This window comes from Indicator indicator, chromosome 8 (genome assembly GCF_027791375.1).
Source record: "Indicator indicator isolate 239-I01 chromosome 8, UM_Iind_1.1, whole genome shotgun sequence".
Lineage (NCBI taxonomy): Eukaryota > Metazoa > Chordata > Aves > Piciformes > Indicatoridae > Indicator > Indicator indicator.
In genome coordinates, this window is record NC_072017.1 from 22,821,944 (window position 1) to 22,845,702 (window position 23,759).

Genomic DNA, 23,759 nt, shown 5'->3' on the forward strand with positions numbered 1-23,759 from the left:
AACATTACTACAGTCATCCTAGTCTTACGGGTTCTTGGCTAATTACTGCTTCAGAACAGTCTGCAGATAAAGAAATGGTGAAGGACACAATTTTACCTTCTAAATTCCAGACCAGAGCTGCAGTGGTTGAAAATTAATGCAATCCAAATCAATGGTAGATGTGAAAAGACATACTGTACCTGCATGCTTGTTCAGCAGAGAGAACAAGGATGCATTCATGGGCTGTTCTTTCAGCAGTTGAAACCTGGGTGTATTGGCAGGGTAGTTACAGTGGTACAGCAACTTACAGTGGCATAGATTTCATGACTGCTTGTAACACTGACCATGCTCTGTAGATGAGATCTGTTACAGCAATTTACGGTGTACCTATGATTTGTAATACTTTGGAAGCAATAAAAAAAACACTTCAAGGAATAAAATGAAGAAAAGTATCTTAGATAAATAAAATAAATACAATCCTTTCTTCTGAGATTTTAAAAAACTTCTCTATTTGACCAATACCCTGTTTACACTTTCTCTGTACTACATCCTGTTTTTCTCTGCTACATGATTTTTTTGTGATGAATGTGCAAAGAAGATCTCTGTATTACTTACTAAGAACCTTGCTTGCAGCTGCAACCAGATCATATGTTTTGGAATCATCATAAATTATTCTAACCAGAAACTGTCCTTCTTCATCCAGCTGTGCCTCCTTCCTAGAGAGAGAAAAAAAAAAAAAAAACATTCTTTTTGATTGAGGGAGAAGCACCATATTGATAAATCAGTTCTGTATTACATATATTATACATTGTTTGTTACTAGTCTTTTAAATAAATGTTTTGGAGGTCTACCTTTAAGAAGAAGGTACAAGATGTAGGTACCTACTCAAATACCTGTTTTTTTGAGAATTCTGCACGTGTCCAGTAGATAGGGGAAAAAAAAGGTGCTAGCATTTTGTAATGTCTTGTTCTCACATTGCACATTGGTTCTTCATGAATAAAGTGTCATCACATAGCTAAAAATAATATAAATATATAAAATATAAATTTCTTCACTAAAGGAAACAATTGTCAACCACGAGTTTAACACAAGCCTTATGCATATGTCATGTGCACACTTACAACTATGGCTAAGTAAGAACACACCAAACCAAAACAACACTACCCCTTGGTTTTTCAGGATCGTATCTTATTCTCTTCAGGTTGAACAGTGAGTCAGCAGCTTGTCCAAAAGGCAGCACAATTCTGTAGCAATTTTCTTTCAGGGCTATCACCCAAGGAAAACAAGTTGATATCCCTAAGCAAAGAATGGTTGTGCCTGTCAAGCCTTGCATTTGACTAGGAAGGGCCCACAAGTGTCTTCCTATTTTACCCCATGTGCTCATAACACAGAAGACCACTTGTACCGCAGTGGTGGCTGAGCTCCAGCTCTTGGGAGGAGGACAAGCAGCTGGTCCTGCCACACATAGAGCATGCCAGTGGACATGTCCCCGACTCTGCCCTAGTGCAAATATAAGCCACATTCTCTACTTGATCCTCATCCCCTGGCACATTCTCTTTCATCAGAGTTGGATGTGCAGGAGGACACACTGGTCTCTGGTGAAGCCATGCTCTGTTTGTGGAAGGCCTCATCTGGTAAAGAACAGCCTCCTTTCTCAGTGTATTTTTAATAACAGCTGTTCACCTTCTGTAGACTTGCCTACAATGATTCTCTATAGATACAGTGCTCTATGTAGAACTAGTGACAAAAGATGAAACATCTGTAGATACTCATACTTTAATTTATGTGCTTGGAATGTACTTCTGCACAGCAAAACTATTATGATAATGGCATCTACAGTAGCAGACAGAGGGTCACTGAAAATATACCTTTTCATCTAAATGCAGCTCTATGATGCAGAACACTTCAGAAAGATGAAAGACAGGCAAAGAGGTATGAAAATCTAGGTGAGAATGACTGACATGAGTGATATGGTCCACTTAGTGTGACAGTGTTGGGTCATAGGATGGACTTGATCTCAGAGGTCTATTCCAGCCTCACTAATTCTGTGACTCCAGCCTCAATAATTCTGTGATTCTGTAAATCACACATTATGACACTCACACACACAAAAATAAAAATTAATACAAGGAATTGTTCCTCTGAAAAAGCATTGGAGTTAGGACACAAAAAAAAAAAAAATGCAGACAGTGAGGTCTGGCTTTTACGAAATTTGCATGTCATGCAAATCAAGACATTCACCAACTCAAGACTGGAGTAATGATTTTTCTAATGTATAAATAGCGAAGAAGTGTGAGTAAAAATTACTTACTTGTATCATGGTAATGAAGGGCTCTTACAGAGCAGGGCAGAAACATTCCTCAAACATAACCTTTTAAGAGCCAATATTTCCAATGGCTCTAAATTTATAATGGTCATCAGAGAAATTATAAATGTATAAACAGTAGATTCTAAATCTACTATGTAAAATTCTACATCCCCTTTTACACCAAAATCTTTGTCTCCATCATTGTAGCATGATCAACCATCAAGTAAATCAAAAGTCTTTGACTGAAACTTAGATTCTAAATTTCTAGAGCGGGCATAATTTATTTTATAAATAAAATAATCCAACATAATAATGCCTGCACAAGAATTCAAGTATTTATAGTTGTAGTGCAATTATCCAGCCACACAAACATAAACAACTTGTGCTTTGCTCAAATCAGAGAGAGGTTTGAGAATTACATGCTCACGTTAATCTTAAAACTGCAAGATGGCAAATGGTACTGCTGATGAAGCCTAATTCCAATCTGATATGGTAGTATTCTATTGACATAAATGAAATTGCTAATCATTTAACCCTCCAATTAGTAATCATTAGTCTTTGATAATCTGTTCACTTACTAATGGAAGCCTGGAACTCATTATTTTTTCCCTCTTCATCTTCCTTTATGCTGCTCATTGCATTCTTACTACTAAGCAAAAATTACACTACACTGGTTTATATTTCAAATATATATATATGTATGTACACACTTTTTTTTTTAAAATTAATTAATGAAGTCTTGTAACTGCTTGCCCTGGTTTCACTGGGATAGAATCACAGACCTGCAGGCCTTTAGCAGTTTTGAATCAGCCAGGGCATCTGACCCGAGCTAGCCCAGAGGTGTATCCCAGCCCATAAATGTCACACAGTATAAAGGGCAAAGTCTGTTGAAGATGGGGCCCTCTCCTCCTCTTCCTCCTCTCCATGGTTGTTATCCCTAAAGGGCCTTGCTCATCTTTCTGCTTCTGAGGACTTCTTTGGATTTATTGTGACTGCTGTACCTTTACTGGGCTAAGTACAACTTTGTATATTTTATATTAGCATTAGCATTAATATTAGCTTTGTTATTTAATTAAATCTGTTATCCTTTCAACCCACAGGTCTTCTTTCCTTTTCCCTTTCCCCATTCTCGCCTGGGGAGGGTTATCAGGTGATAGATAGATCAGGTGGGGCTACAGTTTAGCCCCAGATATAGGTGAAATGTAGGCACTGCTGTATGAAATATACATTTTTATACTCTATAAATGGACATAATGAGATAAAAACAAGCTAAGCAGTTTTCCTAAAGCAATCTGACAAAGCTATCGGAGAGGTGAGACTAAACATCTTACATCATTCTATGAAAAAGAGTATTATTTATTATTCCATGGCAAGAATATTTAATAAACTTAATGGGGGTGTTCATTTTCATATTCCACAATATTTCATACTCCAAAATAGTACTTCTAGTCCTCTTCCCCAGCTATTCTCTGAAAACTTCAGATAAGTCTGCATGATATGAACTCTCACCGATTCCTGTAAACTGCTCTCATCCCACATGTTCCTTCTTTTCCTAAGTAGGAAGAGAGCCAGAATTATTAGTGGGAAACATTGTCTTGATACATAAGAGGTCAGTCAGAGACAAGAAGGTAGAGTTTACGTTTCCTCAGAACTGAACCAAAATTAATGAGAGAAGAAAGCCATTTTAATTATTTGATTCTCATAACATGATGCATAACTAGAAGTCAGATACAACTTGGAGAGAAGTCTGCAATGGGTAGACAAACTTTCCCACATTTCTGATACACGCTGTGCTTTCTTTTAGTCTCTCTGATCTCAGCCAAACCACAAGGGATAATACACATCTGGAAAAGCAATGAACATCCTCAGAAACACTGTATACTTGCACAACCCAGCAGATGCAGTTTTTCTGTGTGAGAATTTTCCTATTAAAAACTGACCTGGTTTGATGATGCTCTTTCAAAACTTCTTACATTTCTTTCTAATTACATTGGCTGGGACTTTTCCTGTTTCCTTCTCTGTGCCAAGCTTCCTTTTTTCTTATTCTTTATTTTCAATGCCTGCAGTTGCTCTGAGCCACCACTTTTTAAAATCAATGTCTATTCTATTTAGATTGTTTTAGCTGTTTTGTTTTTCTCCATTTTTTTCTAGATCCTTTGTATCACATGGTGGCAAGCTCCTCTGTTGCATTAATGACGTGTTTCCCATTAAAATAATTTTATTGATAGCTCAATTAGCAATCATGTCAGTATTCCTTGGATATAATTTTCTGGGGTGAAACTCAATGCTCTAAAGCTTCATTTTCCCTCAGTATCAGCAGTCTTGCTAGGCATTGCAGTGGTACAGGAAAAGGACATAGCATTTGTCTTGCCGTCTAGTTTAGTTTTATTTTTAAAAGACAGAAAATTACTTTGTTTACAAAAACCCTGTAATCCAATAAAAGCCAATCGCCTTTGGGAATATTCTTTTTCTAGAAAATTTGTCAAATGGAATATTTACTCATCCAGGGGATCACACTTCTCACTCAAAACCATGTGGGCAAAAATCTCTTTGCTTCTACAAATCCCAGAACAATGTCTGATCTAAACCTATGACATAAGATAAAATGCCTCTAAGCCAATTGGTTTACCTAGATGCTGAGCTGATATATAATTCAGGTTATTTTTCTGTTGGATGGATTTCCCTGCCTGCTTCATCACCTAGTAACAGAAGCTGCAGCATCTTAAGCCTTTCTGCCTCTCTCAGTAATTTGACAGCTGTAAGAACTTCTCAAAGTCTTCCTCTCTGAAATATTTGATTAGCCTTAAGACTACATGTGATGGGGAAATGCTGCTGTAAGTTGATCCAAAATGGCCAGTGCAATGTGAAAACACTCCTCTTTTTACAAAGGCACTTGTCCCTCAGCAGGTCTACAAAACTGCAGGTTTCAGAGAGCTATCACAGCCATCAGCACCAGAGAGGCTGGCCATAACATGACCAGCAGCCTAGGAAACAAGATAAAGGTATTGAAATGTTCATTCCTGTGAACGGGCAATCCCTAATTTGTTCCGTCATGGCTTTTCTGATGTAATTACCTGTCCTCAGCCTGCATTTACACTAAGGAAGTGGTTCTACAATGAGTAATATAAAGAAATATACAATAGTGTTGAGAAAACTATTATACCTAATACTAAAATGGAGGCTTCTTTGTCAGCTTTGTGGAGCTGCTATGGTTCACCATCCATCCATCGCAGGGTTTAACCCCATAGTATAAGATAGCATGTAGGCATGCAAACCTGCCTGTGTGGAACAAGGTATGGTCACAAACCTGAGTATGTCCTGGCTGACAGACAATTCATGAGCTGGAATTAGAACCGTAATACAATGTGGCATCCTTAGCTGCAAAGAATTTACATTTGGTTGACCATATTTCATCAAAAACTTCATAATCCACATCTTTACGAAAAGCTGTGGTATTTCCCTGTTAAAGTTTTGCTGAAATCTTTATTTGAAGTTTTTGACCGGATACTATTATGAGAGTAAATTAGCATAGGTCTAGCTTTTTCTGCAGACCATGGTATTTGATCACAAAGGCACTAACAGCAACAACATGTTGGTTGCTTTCCTAAGGGCTTGACAGGAAATGAGCCAAAAGAAACAAGCTCTGGCAAATCCCCAAGGCCTGGTTAATTCTTTAGTGAAGTAGCAGCACTACAGTAGCAAACTTCCAACTTTTACATGGCCTTTCTTTCAAAATAACTTCTAAGTCAAATAGAACGAAAGTTACAATCCATGTTTCATGTACATTTCTAGAGACAAAAGGGTGTGCTATGCTCCCCAGTAACTTCACATTCAAAACTTTTTAAAAGTCTGGGATTTAAATGCTCCTGCCCAAACTCCTGTTCTCAACACATGGGATGTGGTATGTCGTGGTTCAAAACTTACATCCTATGTTATGCCTGTCCTAACTGCTACAGTCTGGCAGCCCTTTATTTACTCTAGTCTAATTTTGAATGATTACACACAGCTATTTGAATTGTGGGAAACAAAGATTCCAGCCCAGATTTTTCTAAAATGCCTTTGTTTTCCTCCAGAATGTTTATATTATCCAGGTTAATGTGAGCAAGTTTACTTGGGGGAAAAAAGGAATCTTAACCATTGCAACACGGAAGATAACACAGCTATAGAGAGGCTATTTTTCAGGTTTGACCTTGAAATCCATGGAAACATTCCTATCCAGTAGATCAAAGCAGGGTCAAGTCTTAAAGGTGCCTCTATCAGTCATGTTAACACCCCCCAAACTGTGGTTGGTCTGGCAGCACAGAACAATGTTTCAGGTGATAGATACTAAATGTGTACAACGGGTCCTTTGAAAATCTTTCCCATTGTGAAACAAGTTTAGTATTTGAAAGCAGGCTACTAATGTTCAAAGGCAGTGTTAATAATTCACAGGGATGGATGAACTGTTAAGTGTGGGCAAACATTCCAATTAAAAAATATTTTTCAAATGACAACTGGTAGATTTTTAAGCCGTAGGTCGAACACATTTTTATTTTACATAGAGATTTTACAGATAATCACAGTTGGACAAGATGCTACATCAGATTGTTCTTACTTACATACCCCATTCTGCACAAAGGGGATTTTAATGCAGTTTTTCAGTCAGATGTAACATTTAAAGGAAATTTGAAAAGAAAAATTGTAGCGAAGAAAGTTGCTGCTGTCAACTTTTTTACTCCTGTGCAGCAGCACTTTCTATCCTGTCTCCTTAGTCAGTCATAAAGCTGGAATTAAAACAAGCGAACAAACAAAACATAAACAAAAAACCCAACAGCAACAACGAAATACAAACAAAACCCCCACTAAACCTCACAGGAAAAGAACACTTTCAATTGCAGAACTTTGCATGTAGTAAACCTTGAAAAAACTGGATACACAGAAGAAAAAATTGATGGTACAATTACTTTGTATCTTGACAATGCACAGTCTTCCCTGTGATGCAACATTATTATGTATAAATTATTGGTGTCACTTTACCAGATCATCTGGTGTCCCAAACACACAACTGGATATCTTCCTATCAAAACTCCAGTCTGAAACGCATGCCCTGGGTGTGTCATTTTGAACACACCACAACAAAAGTTAGCTCCAAGATCTCCTCTAGAACTTCTTCCATGATAGGTATTGTTTCTGTTGGGACTTTGCCACCATTGTGCTTAACTATTCTTGGTGTACCAAGAATGGAAAAACTGCTCCTAAAACTGAAGAGACCAGTCAAAACAATCTTAATGGCAAAATAACACTATCCCACTTAGAAACCCAGCATGGTTCTGAACTGATAGGAGCATGTCAAGTTTAATCCTGTTCCAAACTAACACTGTTAAACACGATTACATGTCTCAGAACTAAAGATCATATCAATAAAACTAGACTCATCATCTTTGCATTTCTTTTCCATCAAAATGGTAACTTCATTGCTTATTGTATTACTGTGCTTTCAAAATGCTTCTCATATTTTTTTCATGTATTTCACAAGGATGCTTTGCTAAAAATTATTAAAAATATTAAACCACTGTTCTCACTCCCTCCCCCCCAAAGGAAAAAAAAAAAAAAGAAAATAGAGTTGTACATTTTGTGGATGGTCCAGAGATATTTTAAAACATCCAGCTGGGAAAAACACAAATTATATTAAGTTACAAGATTAAATAAAAATGGGAATATGTCCAGGAAAATGATGTTCTGGGTAAAGTAAATATGTGTATTTATAGACTTCAGAGTTCTGAGCTGTTTCCCAGTTTTACAGGCTGGGTATGAGAGTGTTTAATGTAGGTTTTCAAAACAAGATAATCCTAGAAGACACAGTTAACAGCTCTTTGCTGCTACTCTAAATACTAAAAATATTATTAAAAATACAAAACCAGTATTATTTTGCTTCCTTTTATATAAGTGGTCTAAATGGAATGGTATTTACAAAATATTCTTTTAAGCATTTCACTTATGAGAGTGAGGGATACACTTCTAACACCCTGTTTTCTGACAGGTCTTTCTGTTCTGGGAAAACTGCAAAGTACCTGAGAGATAATGCAAGAACACTCACACCATGTTTCACAGCATGCCACTATTTCCTTTCAGCCAAGTCTTTCCCATACAAATTAAAAACTTTGGCATCTGCACAGTTTAAACTCCTGACCTCCAACCAGCTCCTTCCGCTGTGAGGCACTGAAGAAGCAAAAAGTGAGGTGATGACCTTAACAAATCTTGTGAATATTAACCTCCAGATCCACAAAGAATCATCTGTTCAGCAACAGCTTTACAAAAAATGTAAAAATACTGTTCAGAACTTTGGAATAGTATGAAGTAAGAACTCAGAACATAAGCAATAATACGTTTTTAATGCCATTTTCTGCATAAACACTGGAAAAAAATGCTCTTTCACCTCTAAATGGCTTTATAGCCTTTTAGCATGAATTTATAAGCAATTTGTATTTTCTTTTTTTCAAACTTGTTACAAGGTTGAACAGAACATCCCCATCCTCAGCACTGGGTTATGTCAATATGTGGTTGTATCAAGATAATATGCACACACACACACATAAATGTTTATATGCATATGTATCTATGCATACAAATGTAGTTTCTCCAAACACTTGACATTCTAAGCTGATGATCACCCATCTTTTCTCCTAGCAGAAGTGACACTAGGTTGACACAGACTATGGTGCTGTTTTACATGCTTTTTAAAGGGTTGCCCTATGTATAGAAACTACAGCCAGCTGAAAACTTAAATATGGTTGAGAAGAAATAAAATTAGGGTCCTCATAAAGAGCCATAAGCATTTGAGGAAAACTTTTTTTTTTTGCATTTGATGAACTTTTTTTTTTTTTTTTGCTCTGTAAAAGTGGGGGAAATGGACTAAGGTACTACTCATCGCACACATTAGTAACTGAACCTGCCTAACACGATCTACCAGCCTACAGAACTTGTTCCTTTTGCTCAGGCTACCAGTTCTTTTGGTACTGAGGCTAAACTCAGTTAATGCCCAACTATTCCATGTTTTATTCTGTCCCATTCATTGATATATAACCTCAGGCTTAATCTACAGTACAGTTTTCATATCCACCTCTGAAAAGAGAATTATTATTAAGCAAGGCCTACTGTGGAATTGATCCCTAAACTATTTGCATGCATGAGCATTGATCAGCACTCCAACAAGCTTGTGAGGCCAATTATATAATTCATTAATTTAGGGTACCCAGACTGAGATAGGTAGATATGTTTTTTTCAAGGTACTCAGCACTTTCTATGCTCAAAACACAGCTTTTATGGACTTTACATGTCACTGGTGTCAGGCATATAAGTCATCTGAATTCCAACACCTTTTAAAGAGTTTACTGTTGCAACTTGAAACAACAGTCTTTCATTAGGGCTTTTCTGTGTATTTTTCCAGGTTTCTGGAAAGGTAAACTATACTGCAGAATGAATTACTACTACATGTAAACATTGTCCTGAGTAATAACAATAGGTCAAACCCCTGATTTTGACAGGATCTGTCAATAGATGTAATTGTGTTTTGCCGTATTAGCAACCATGAAAAAACATCATTGATAAGATGACATTCTGAACCCAGCATACGGGCATGGTAAGTCAACTTAGTGCCTTTGTTCTACAGCTACAAAAGAGTTTGTTTTTTTTTTTTCTTTTGTAAGAAGCATAAAAATGGACAGGTTTTGCGATACAAGAAATACCCAGGGAACAACATGATTCTGAAAAAAGTCCAATTCTGTTCTCTGTAAAAAAATTGTAATGTATGTTCTTAAAGGCAGAGTTGAGTAGATTTACTGTTATATTATTTGATTTTATATTATTTACTATTTTGGAATGCAACTGCAAATGAAATGAATCAGAGTATCACATCCTGTCAATGCATTCTTAAGTATCTAAATCTAGTGAAAGTCAGTGGAAGATGTTTTTAAACAGATAGATGAATACAAGCACTTAGCTTCCCTGACTCAACCAGCCAACCTGCAACATTGATGGATATAACTGCTAGGAATTCCTTTGAAAAATTAGACAACAAATGTTTTCTTAAATCACCTAGATTTTACTGCAAAAGCCACACTGAGAAACTAAATTCTGATCTATGTTACACTTTACCCATAGGATGCAGAAGTTCCTGTGTCTGTTCACTCTTTTAAAGGCAAATGATAAACTGGTGTTTATTTCACTCCTCTAAACTGTACCACTTCAGCTGAACAAAATCTGAAACTGAGGAGGGAAGCTTTCTATTTACATTACACCAGGGTAATTTGTGAGCTCTCAGTGTTTCACCATTATAACTGTAACAAGGCAGTTACAGGAAACAAATTGAAGAGTCAACTAGCCTGGAGCCTCGGTAGGTGACAATGTGTGAAGTCTGGCATAGAACAACAAAAATTTCCTTCCTCACAGGACAAGAAATTGACTTTGTATCCAATTCTAGACCATCAGGTCCAACTGAGGTTCATGCCACCCAGCAGGTTCCTCAGACCTGGGGTCTTGGCATTTAGGATGATGGTCAGACAGCACATACCAGTCTAATCCACCAAAACAGGACGAAAGAGGCCAAGGCAAGATGAAGCCCTAATTCTACAGTAAGTGTGGAGCATCAGGAAAATGAGACTATTACTTGCTTTCTGCTGTCAGCAAAGGATATACAGCTCCCAAGGCATAAAATGCCTACTTCGGTACCCTGCAAGTTTCAACATAGGTATTTTCTAGACTAAATTTAAAAGTAATTTGACCAATAGGTAGTTATTTTTTGCAAACACAGATTTTTCAACTTTTGTTCTAGTTTTTCCATGCTCATCGAGTTACACATTTTTGTGTGGAATTCTACCACAGAAACAGACAGAAGATGAAGACTGGAGTTGACTGGCTCTGCCATTTAATGTCCCAAATCTAGATTTTTCACATAGTTCTGTGAGAAAAATACTAATGTATCCTATAGTATTGTGATTAAGCATTTAAATGCATTTCTTCATATGATATTCAAGTTCTCACTCCTTTTCTTGGCAATATACTTTGAAGTGTCACAGTTTGAGCACCTAACCTGGCCTAAATTTAGATTTGGGAGCCGATGGGAAAACCCTGTATTCATTTAATCAAGCACAGAGGGATATGGTTGGGATACACAGGATAAATGACTTTGTACATATTCCCTGCTAGCAACCTGTTTAAGTATCTCAAAAAACATACCAGAGAAGGAAGAATTTCACAAGCTTTGGATTTTTTTTTCTTTTTTAATGTGGGTAATCTGTTTTGTTTGGGGTATGTACAGAGGCAGCAATTCCACACACAGAACTATTACATTCAAACAGTACCATACCACCCAGCAGTACAAATTTGGCCTCAATCAGACATGCACACAATTGCATGTAAGTGAGAACAGTCAGGCCTGACAATTTTTAGTTTATGTTAACTACTGTTTATGTTGGCTGCAGAGGAATTGAAGATATTTAATGCCAAAGGAATCTTGAGAACCAACTTTTCAAGTCATTTCAATTGTGGACACACAATCTGAAATAGCCTTCTGGATGCAACAATGACAAAATAAGGGATTTGAGAGAGGTTTTCTCTTAAGCAGGAAAGGGGCAAATAAAAATCTTCTCAGCAAAAATTTTTGTTAACAGCTCTAAGTAATATTTTATTTACTAGCAACTCTTTGCAGAGCTAGTGGAGTTCTGATCAAAGCAGCATGTCTCCATGTATACCAGGTCCTAAGTCTCTCCTTCCTAGGACTGAAGGAATGAATTACAATGAGAAGTGTATATGTATCTTACCACTGGAAGCATGCAAAATAAATTATTATACTGAGTTGTCTTCACTTTGCACTAAGAAAAATCTACTACTGCAGACTTCAGCAGACAGACTTTGCCAAGTGCAGTCATTCCCACCTTTCTCATCCAGCTTTGCTAAATCTCAATAATGCTTCTAGGGCTTCAGCACAGAAAAACCCCACCTGTCCACATGCCCAAAGTCTCAATTGTATGAAGAGCAGTCAGAGAAAACCTACAGAAAAAAAAAAATTGAGACTTTGTAGTTGAGAATATTAATAAAGGCTCCATAAATCAAGATTACCTCTCTAATTTTGAATTCAGCACTTTATTTCTAGTTCTTTAGCAAAACCAAGTCATATTTCCATTAAGCCAACAAACTCAGTAAAATTTCAGAGTATGTGCCATTATTTTTCCATGAGATTAGTGCCTCATTGCAAAGGTTGCCTGATGTATATAAAAAATAAAAGGCTGTTACTTAGCTATGCTCTCTTTTAAAAGTGGGTGAAAACATATGAAGTCTAACTTCCCCAAGAATTCCCCTGGGTAACTCAAAACCAAATCAGCATGTAACTTTTTCATCTACATTGTGGTTTCACAAGAATGTTGAAAAATTAATTAAATTGCAGAAATGGAGACCTGAAATCATCACTGTGACTCAATTAACAGCAAAAGATGGCAACAAAACCATCACCCTCATAAAAACATCAAATTCAACTATTTGCCCTCCCAAATTCTGTATTTGAAAACTTCATTCAATGTCACTTTTGCCTGAAGAAGCTACAGAAGACAAGAGCTTTCCTGCTTCTGATGGAGCATACCCTTTCAATTCAGTATTTAACATTTCTGACTGCACTTTTTTGAGGAATGACCTGTTTTCTTCAGTTTCCTCCGTTCTGTATTTTCTTTTCATTTCTAACAAGTATAAATTCACCCAAAAGCATTTGAGAATCACTCAGCAATCACAACCCACCACTGCAATGCTGATTCACAGCTTCTGCAGTGACTTGAGAATAAAGTAGCAGTATGTGATCAGATTGATCAGATCAACACTTAAAAAAAGACCAAAAGCTTAGATGCCAAATTTTGAATCGAACTACCCAGACCTTTTTGCTTCACAGAAATGCTCAAGTTGTTGGAAATTCAACCAAACTCACAGTGCAAAGTTAATATTTTTTTTTTAAACAGCCAACGACTGTTGACTTCAACAATTACTCCTCTAATTCAATCAGTGATTCACCTTATTCAACCCAGCAGCCACAACTCTGGTTTGTATCTTCCCATTGTTTCTTAAACAATTAACAGGTCTAACAAAGCCTTTGCAAGAAATTTTTATTTGCTTACATAACTTAAAACATCTAACCTCTTCCACGGCATCTCTGTAAGTGCCTAAACAAGCATTTAGTGGCCCACAGCTGAACTTGTACTTTCCCCTAAAACCAGCACCAGTATAATCTGTTCCAGTGATACACACAGGAGTTTGATTTATGGTTTCTAAACTCTAGGATATATTACTTTTTAAGATAAATCCAGCTGAATAAATACTCTGTTGCAAACACCTGCTGCATAAGGATTTATGGCAGCTGTTGCATATACGTTGGCTCTTTCTTGCAGGTCACATTCCATTCTTCTGTTGGGTAGTGTTGTGGTACGGTTTCCTTCCAGAAAGCCATCTCCTCCGTTAACTCTGTGAGTTAACAGCAGAACCTAGCACTTGGGCTACTACAAGACAGGTATGTTTCTCAGCTGAAAAGCAGAAGCAGGATGTAGGAGCTTCCTGAATTTTCACAACTGACCTTAGTAAAATATTTCATCTCTTTTAATTAAATTTCTCCAATGAGAAAATAAATGTTAATGTTATGTTAAATATGAAATACTTCTCATAGGCCTGATATGCTTACAATCTTAAGAGGTACTATGCATCAGGAATTATGGCCAGATTCTGACAGTCTGCAGCATGATCTAGTAGAAGATGAAACTCTATCTTCTCAGATGGATTAACATTAAATACAAATTCTGTTCAGTGGGCAATCTGGACAATTGTGGAAAACAACACTCAAAGGCATCTTGGTAAAGGGCAGCATGCCAGGAAAGAGTGAACATTATTAACCATATTGCAAACATATTTTATTTTAGTTTTAACAGAAAATTATGTATAAATCACTATTTTTTTAAATTTAGTCTCTTAATTTACATGTGTCATATAAAACCAGTATCAAGCTACAAGAATTCAAAATAGATTAGTGTGTTTAGATAAGGTGTGTAAGAAAAATAAACATCTAGTTCACTTAGCTTACAGCACAAAACTGTGTGCCATGCACTGAGCAGTCATCTATGTAATCCACAGAACTGCATCTGCAAAGATGCAGGGATCACTGGAACTTGTTTGCTGAACCAGAACTGTGAACTCTCAATCTCTGGTGATTTTAAAGACCCAACTAGACAAAAGTCATATGTGAGCCCTAATGTTGATGCCAGTCCCGGCTGGCCTCCAGAGGTCTCTTCCAACCAACATTAATATGATTCTGTGATTTCATGGTACTGTAGAGACTGCCACATTCTTAACGAATGGATTAATGAAACAAAGTTTCATGGTCACAAAATTTTTATTCTCAAGAGCAGTCCTTTAATTAAAAAAAATACACGAGGACAACAGCTATTGACATATTAAAATTGTCCCAAAATAAATGGGAGAGAGAAGTATGTAAGATATCCTGTTGAAATAAGATCACTTTCTCCAAGTTGGATGATCTCTTTAGCATCATCCCTTAAAGCATATGGTATCAAGAGAACATAAAACCCATTCTTCTAACTACAGTTACCTGAAGTCTTACAAAGCAAGCTTACAACTTTGTAAACATTTGTGTCTTTTTAAAGATATTGCTTGTAGGTTTCCCCACATTTATGGTAAATAGAATTTCTTTTGCACTACCCATTTCAAACATTTTGTGCAACCTCACCATTTATCAAAAGGTTGAAGTGAAGACAGTCATCTCTTCGGAAAAATGCTATACTGCCTGACAAGAAAAGGGATGGACACAAGAAATCAAGGTTCAAGAGAAGAAGAAAAATGATTCTTGTGTGTATTTCTCTACAGGAGTGACTTTCTTTTAATTCTAATCTGAGGATATTATCAAAATCTCACCATTGTTTTACGTTGAGTTTACTACTTAAAAAAATGTCTTTCAGCTCCTTCAGGAATGCAAAGACATGTAACTGCTGGACGGTTATCTGGTGGTCTGGCTCAAGGAAGCACTTCTGTGGTTTCTGGGACGTTTTGCCTGCGTGTTACTGCGCCCATGTACTTCGTACAACCGAGGGAAGAGCAGGGGTCAATGCCATCTCCGCCGCGGCTCCTGGAGGTCAGTAAGAGGCCACAAGGCGGGTCTTTACGGGGTTAAGAAAGGCCCCATGCGGGAGGAACCCCGTTAAGAACGGTGCTGGTCTTGTCACGGATGACAGCCATCTCCTGGGCACCGTTGCCAGACCACAGAGGTTTACACAGACCTGCCAGTACCGGAAAGCCGCGCGAGCGGCAAGCGCGCCGGGCCGTGGCCGCCCTGTCCGGTACCAGCCGGGCAGGCAGCGGCTCCAGCCCCGGGCCGGGCCCGGCCCCCGTGACGGGGCGGAGGGACACGCAGACGCACACACACGCACTTACTTGATGTCCTCCCAGACGGCGGGGCCGTAGTTGCGGATGACGAGCAGCTCCAGGGCGTGATTGACGAAGCCGTACTGGGGAGCAGAGCGAAGCGGCGGCACGATTAGGCACTGAGAGAGCGAGCCCCTTCCACCGCCCCGCGGCATCCCATCCCATCCCTGTGCCGGTCACCCCGGCAGGAAGCAACCTCCCGAACACCACCACCATCCCCATTTCCCCCCAAAACAAAGGGCTGGGCCCGGCTCCCCTCACGGTTCTCTCTTCCCAAGCCTCTTCCCTCCCGCCATGGGCCCGGCCAGACCAGACATCCTCCGTCAGCCTCAGTCTCCCAGGCAGAGAAGGTGGCCCGGCGGAGCTCACCATGGTGCCGTCACCGCCGCCGCGAAGCAGAAGATCGGTCCCGATCGCCCCACCGCCTCGCCGGGCGCCACCGCCCCGAGTGGCGCCCGCCAATAGCCAATGGCGAGAGCGGCCGCTACTCTAGTATCCAATGGCAGGCGCGGCTTCTGTGCTGTCGTGCAATCAGAGGCGGAGGCAGTACTGCGAATGGTAGGCAACACGGCGGTGCGGCGGGGGCTGGATGCGTGGGAGCGGCGGGAGTAGGGGGAATTGGCTCCGCTGGGAGCTGGAAGGGTCTGCGTCTCGGCCTCTTACTTCGCCTCAGGTGCTGCAGTAGCGGTGTTTGCTGTGGCCCCAAGCCGCGTGTGTGGGAGAGAGAAAGAGAGGCAGGCCTGGGAAATTATTACATCGTTCGCTTTCATTCACCCCCTTGGTCGCCTCAGCAGGGAACATTAGGGACGTCTGTCGTACAGTTTCTTTCGCATCAGAAAGTATTTTCCAAATGCTTGTCTCCAGCTAGAGTCGTTGGAACTGGCCTGACACTGAGCCAGAAGCCTTGCAGGTTCCTAGCGGTTTGAGTAGGTGTATGCAGGGCGGTAACGCTGGCGGCAGTACCCGTGGCCGCGGTTACCCTCTCAGGAACAGAAAGGCTTCCCCAGTTGTTTAACATCAAATGCAACCACTTAGCTTTCAGAAAGGTAATGCTCACTATAAAGTGAAAAATCTGAGGGGCAAAATGACTGCAGACTTTTATGTTTCTGTGCCTTCACTTTTCAAAGCCTGGTGAAGTTAAAGGCCTCACAATGAATGCAATTAGTAAGGTTTCTTTTCGGTGTGTTGCTGAGTCTTCGTCAACAGCCAATGTGAATAAAGACAGCATTGTGTCATTAACCTGTTACCTGTGGATTCTTAAAGGGTTCTCTGAGTAAGATACGACTCTTAGGACAGGAGTTTGTGAGCAGAGGACTGCTGACAACATGCCAAAACCAATTCAGACATGGCATATATGTTACGTACCTACCACGAAAAGAGCAGCACTTGAAAAACCCATTCAGTTTAGAGCCCTTTGTACCATCTAAAGACCTGGCCTCAGTGTATGAAATAAAAATTCTAAGGAGACTACTGATTATTTGTTTTATTTTAAAGAATAAAAATATACTGAAGAGATACTAACATTATCCAGGAAGATTATGGGATGAATACTTTATGTGATACTATTGTTGCAGACTGATGCTACATGAAGTAGAGCCATAGATGGTATTCAATGCAGATGGATTCGGATCTTAGTATGGTGGTGCAAAATAAGTTTAAAATTTGATCTGTTCATGTACATAATGAAAAATGTTTTTTAAAAACAAAGCTGTAGTATGTGTGTTGGAACTTCCATGTAAGTTACAACTGGCATATAAAATCTTTTGAAATCTCATCTATTACTTGGTGAACTTTTGAATCTGTGTTAAGATCTGTTAAAACTTCTAGTAAGTGTGAAGACAATTTATAGGTGGATAGCCATTGGAAATTTGTCAAAGTCCTCTCTGTAGGCATTCCAAGAACAGTAGAGGGAAACCCTGCTTTTATTTTATACACATAGGCATAGCAAAGAATTCTAGTCAATTTAACACTTCCAGATCTACTGGGGAAAATGATTCTGGGTTTTTTAAAGGATGACCAAGAGCAAAATTTTCGATATAATCTGTTAAAAGTAATAAATAATATACTAATTTTGAATGGAGGGAAAAAATTAGAAGAAAAACAAAAAACAAACAATAAAAAAAAACCCCAACCAAACAAAAAACCCCCAACAAAACAAACAAACCAAAAAAAAACCACCACAGGTTTCAGATATGTGTAGAAAACCAGCCAAGAACTGAAGAGATGCAAATCTCTAAGAATCTCTTCAGTCTCCAGGAAACTGGCAACAGAGATTATGTAAGTTGTTGTAACCTTGCAAAATGCTCTATTTCCCTATAGCTTGTCACCAGTTAACTGAGAGCTGAGCACATCATCTTACCATCTGCTTTTCCTATTTGTTAAGAAGGAAATTTTGGGAAAATGGGAAAACATTTCTACAATAGAAATGTTGTTACACACCTTTTGTAATCTTTGTGTGCCCACTGGTGGTAGTGAATCTACACTACTGGAAGATCTAAGACAACACCTGGAGTCTTATCCTCTAATGTTGTACTGTCTTCCTACATCTATAAAATAATTTTAAGTATACAAAATGTCAAGGAAGTCCTGACAGCATGTCCTGGGCAAGAAAGAAGAAGACTGGACTGAGAATCAGTTTTAACATCTCCATTCTTCCTAAGTTTCAAGGGAATCCACTTGCCCAGTCTGTATATGGGGTAAACTCTCATGTTCATAAAATGATAGAAAGATTATGTAAGATTCTTTTTGGATATGATTTTCAGGGAGTAGATTATCCTGGCAAATTTGGGTACCTAAGTAACTCTTTTTCAAAATGCTGGTATCTGCAAAGGTTGAAATTGCTTTAGACAGCTGTGACATTGCCTTTCTTGTGATTTGTGTCAGGCTTGGTAGGATCCATTTGCAATTTGTGGGGTGGAATGGTGATGTGAAAGGTGTTTCTTAGAAAATGTCTCTGTAATTGTAATCCTACATGGCAACTTCTTCACTTTGTGTCCCAATGAAAATATTTCTTGGGAGCTTCCTGTGCTGGCCATTAGAAAGCCAAGAGCTGCAGTCAGTGATTACAGGAGGAAAACAACTGCTGTACTTTTAAAGTTGTGGCATAACCTAGTTTTCCTGATTTAAGATGCAGACTTCACCTGGAAATTTTTGTTGAGATCCATAAAAGCAGGAGGTTAGCATATGCTGTACCTTTTATACTGTATGAAAAGGCAGTTGCTGAGACAGTAACTTCGGGAAGTCCACTAGCTGGCCAATAACATCTACATTCATTTCAGTATGTTTTGTGTTAATACATAAGCACTATAAAACAAAGAAAGTATTTTAATAAGTTCTGGTTTTTTACTTTGGACTTTGCTCTTACAATTTATATTGTTACTGTAATCCTGAATAAAAATGCTGCCTTGTGTGGCATTGTTGGATTTCACTTACTGAAGATGGAATTATTTTACTGGCATCAAACTGAAATATGGGTGTTTTCTAGTTATCTCTTTGAAATCATAATGTTTTGAGGCCTGACATGTTGGATTGTCATAATACTGCTTCTCAGGTGCAGAAATATGCTCACTTCATCAAGATTCATTTTATCTACTGCACCACTATACACCATTTCACAATATTACATCCATTTTCCAATACTGGTCTTGACAACCTATGACTGAAACAACTGTCAGTATGTCAATGCTGTTCTGCAATTCCATAACCTGCACAGATTTTAGAAACTCCGTGGGCCCTGTTGCATTCTCCTCCAAGAGTGTAATCGTAGCAATGCAGAGCAAACTATTGTATCTCCAAATTTCCCCTAACACCTTCTGCAATCAGTGGAAAGACCCCTCTTAATTTTCACAAACTCCTGGGAGCATGTTCAAAGCGCCTGGGAACATTTTTGCCCTTTCAGTATTTCTTTGTCAGATTTTGTTTGAGGTGAAAAAAAAAATTTGAAGATGGAAGTGTATCTATGCCTTAACCTGCCTTTTCATATCCTTAGGTGTTACTGCATTTACTCCCCTAGTTTATTTCTCATTACATGCTCTGGGTGCAGGATAAACATGGCATTTGATGGTGAAATTGAAACGTTATACTGCTCAGAAGATGGGAAACAATTTCAGCACAGATCTTCAAAGGAGGCCTTTTAATGGGGCTGCAAAGCCAATGTCCTATTTTCCATTTATACTGGGAAACCACTGGCTCGCTTTACTGTCAACATCAAAAATCTACTGAAGCAGATGAGATGCATGACTTTATATGGTTGTTTACTTTGTTTTGGATTCTTTCACCATTTATTTGTTTGACTGGTTCTCCAGCTTGGTGTTCTGGGCTGACTGCATACTTAACATTCAGATCCTACTGTTTGTGCCCAGACGAGTACAATATATTTAAACCTTTGCATCTGGATACAGTAGGCATTCCAGAACCATTGATTGTCTCCCACCTTTGTGCTTCAGTATCAAAGCAATGCTGAGTAACATAAGACAGTGACTTACTCTCTCCCTTTGTACCGCAGAAAAGACCTGCCAGTAAACTCATGCAAACAGGACTGGGGAATTAAAAAAAAAAAAAAAGTCCTGTATCTGACTTTTTTTCCTTCCTGTGAAGTTGTGAGCAGCCATACTATCAGTTTTTAGAGGCCTCTGAAGACTCGTGGCACACATCTTGTAGACTTTCGAGGTAAAACAAGAAGTTCTAGCTTTCATTTGAGAAACAGCAACAAAGTGAAATTTGCTTCCTGTTAGTGCTGACTTCTGATAAACTGGAGCAGGGCTTTGAAAGCAACACAGTCCCTTGTATGCTATATGGCAAATAGCCACCAAAATTATTGCTGTTGCAGGAAACAAAGCCTTCCCTTCCACTGCTTTTGCAGAACAATAAGTAGGCATAAAAAAATGGTAGCAGTTAAAGTGGCCTGCTGGGTTATAGGATGGGTGGGGTAGAAAAAGAGTCTTCTTGCCAAGATTCAAGAGAAATTCCTCTTAATTCTGATGGCTTTCAGCTGAAAGTACAGATTTTGCATCCTGTACTATCTGGTGTTCTTCAGAGAATGCAGAAGAAAATGATGGGAGAAATAAACTGGGTTTGGGAGAGGTCTGAATTCTTCCTTTGCAGGATTTCCCAGGAAAAAGTTGATCTGTCCAGGGGCTCTAGTGTGCTCCAGTGCACACATCACTGTTTTGTCACTTTCAGTGTTTGTTTTGCTTTGGTTTTACATAGCAGTTCAGAGAGAAAGAAAACATCAGCTCCACGCTAATTGCACTTCCTCTGACACCAGCAATGAGAATTTTTTCCCAACATATCCCTGAAATCTTACCAGGTTTTGAGTGAATGAAGCAAAATAAGTTGAATTCTTTGGCTACAGCTTTCACTGTAGCCATGTCACTGTTAAGATTCAAAGGACTTACTTTTCATTTATTTCAAGGGTCATTTATACCTCTTCGGAAAAGAAAGTGCACTGTGATAAATACGTGTCTTCCATCAGAGTGTAAATGTGAACAGGAATCAGTCCCACAGAATCTTAATGAACTAGTAAAATAAAAATTCACATAACAAAAGTCTTACAGAATCTTAATGAACTAGTAAAATAAAAATTCACATAACAAAAGTCTTTATATAATACTAAGGTATTTCTATATTTATATAAATAGCATTGCACAGTCTCTGAAGACTTCATGATATCATACAACACAATACTATGCAAGACATCAGCTTAAAAACAGCTGATTTATTTCCTTGCAAAATCTCCTAATATTACAGCAGCTAAACTGCCCTCTTTTTATCTCAACAATGTGCTTATTGGCTTTCTGACTCCTTTTTTTTTTTCCATTGGCTTTAATTCAAGTGTAAAGATTAGTTAAAAATAATTGTCCCTTATTAAGTACATACTCATTCAGCAAAACACTTAAACAGAGGAGCAGCTTCAGTGAGATGTAAATCCTTCAGTTAGGCTTAAAACTAAACATAGACTTGTGGGCCTTTTTGCAGAACAAGTCCGGACATTTTAAAGCACTTTCTTGGATCATTGTCTTAAATACAAGCCTAAATCCTATTTACTTCACTGAGATTCACACATACTGCTTCATGTGTACGCTTAAGCACCTTACCTGGATTCTCTTCTGAACTAAGGATGAAGTTTTGAACTTTTTGAGGGAATGTTTTCAACTTTTCAGAAAAAAAAAATAAACCCTTTGTGAAATAAAAAGGAATTTTACAGAAACTCTATCCCATATGGTAATGCAGCCTAGGGTGCATTGAAAAATAGAGAGTAATGTAAGTAATGTTGGAAGATTAATTTGATCTGTAATAACAACTTTGGCCTAGGGCACTTTTTATTTTACAGATATACACTTAGGAAGATATCAGGAACTGCCATGAACATCTTACTGAATTACGGATTTATGTGAAGTCTGGCTTTGGGAATCCAGTCTAGCAATACTCCTTCCCATTAAATGTGTAGAAAGAGTTCATTTTTATTTAAAAGCCAATTTGTTTTTTAACATTCAGCAGATGAATGACAGGGATGGGTAGATTCCTAATGACTTCAGTTATTAGTGACTTAACATCATGAACTTACTGAAGAATCAGTAGTCTAAATCCAAGAGTACCCACATGGAACTGCTACTAGCCTCTGGGTATTTATGTCAGTAGAACAGAACTTTCCAACCAAAATAATATTATAAAGATCAGTCACCAAGATTTGCATAGTTCTTGTTTCCTTGGAACACTGCTGTTACAAGATGTTACAAGATGTGTGCTAGTGTGTGTGCAGCATATATATGGTGTGTGCAATAGAGAGATGTGTGTGTATGTGCAATATACAGAGAGACTTTCAAGTTGCATTTTGTGTCACAAAATTATTTCTAAGCATCTTGGATGGACATAGGAGATCTCAGGCAACAGCAAGATCCAATGTTTCAAGTTCTGCTCAGATGCTACTTATGGAAAATCTTAATTAAAATATGCTTTTACGATGTTCTTAGTGCTAGTCCCTTATACGGGTTTTTCTCAAGGCTCTGATGGTACATGTTCTATTGCAAAACAGTAGGATAAAACAGTGTATCGGTTTCAGAATGAACCAGGCAAGTTCACAAAATTAATGGAATGGCAGCTTAGTCTAATGTAATGGCTCCCTGTAATTATCAGAGATTAAAACCTGATTTTGTTTCAGGTAGCTTGGTATGTCAAAACCCAGATCAAGAGATGAGAATAACTAATAATATTTAATATGACTAGAAATAATTTGTATGTGTGTAAGAAGTTCAGTTCTCCAGCCTGCAATTTGAAACAAACTGTGCAGTACAGCAAAATTTCTGTGCAGAATCCTAAACTCAGGTTCATAACTAACTGTTCTGCCAGTTCTATAGGCAGACCCTTGAGAGTTCTCCATTCCTGTTCTACCATCCACAACTGAAAAGCTTGTACAGTGGTGATATTAGTGCTTTGTATATGTGTTCATCTGTTTTAAAGCATTTCTGTTCATCTGCAGATTCCCGTGGCAACTATAAAGTGAGCGTGCCATAGGCATTCCAATAACGTGTCATACCCACATTGCTGTCCTTGAGTAAGGATCATAGCTTTAAAGTGTGCTTCTGTTCCACTTTATACAGTCTGACTGGAATTTCCTTTCTAAGCAAACACTCCAAAACATGTTTTATTACACTTCTTTTAAAACATTTCAAATTTAAATGACAACAGAAAGAAAACATTTATTGCTTTAGTACGTAATAGCAAGTGGATATTATTTTTGTAAAGTATTTTTAAAAACGCCAAGAACTAAAATACTGTTTGATGATTACAGAGACTTCAGTATGTGATAATACAGTGGTTTAATCTATATTTATTTTAACACAAAATAAAGTTCAAGAAACAGTAAGCGGCAAACCCTGCTATGTATATGTGTATTAGCTACAATTAGCAGCCTGATCCAAAAGATGCTGAGCGCCCTCAACACATTGGCTCCAGTCAGTGTTAGAAGATGGTCAGCAGCTTCTAGGATGGGGCCCAAATGATGCACTGGAAGGAGTATGTGATAGCAGTG

At 38.3% G+C, this 23,759-nt stretch overlaps 1 protein-coding gene across 1 annotated transcript in view; it reads right to left on the reverse strand.

Annotated features, from left to right (window-relative positions):
* The window catches only part of GUCY1B1 (guanylate cyclase 1 soluble subunit beta 1), a 39,786-nt gene extending 24,004 nt beyond the window's left edge, over positions 1–15,782 (reverse strand). Inside the window, exons 1-2 of the mRNA XM_054382813.1 lie at positions 15,740–15,782; positions 595–695 (exon numbers count right to left, since the gene is read on the reverse strand). The gene's annotated coding sequence lies outside the window, so the exon portion shown is untranslated. The remainder of the gene's footprint in view (positions 1–594; positions 696–15,739) is intronic.
* Between the last annotated feature and the right edge of the window lie 7,977 nt (positions 15,783–23,759).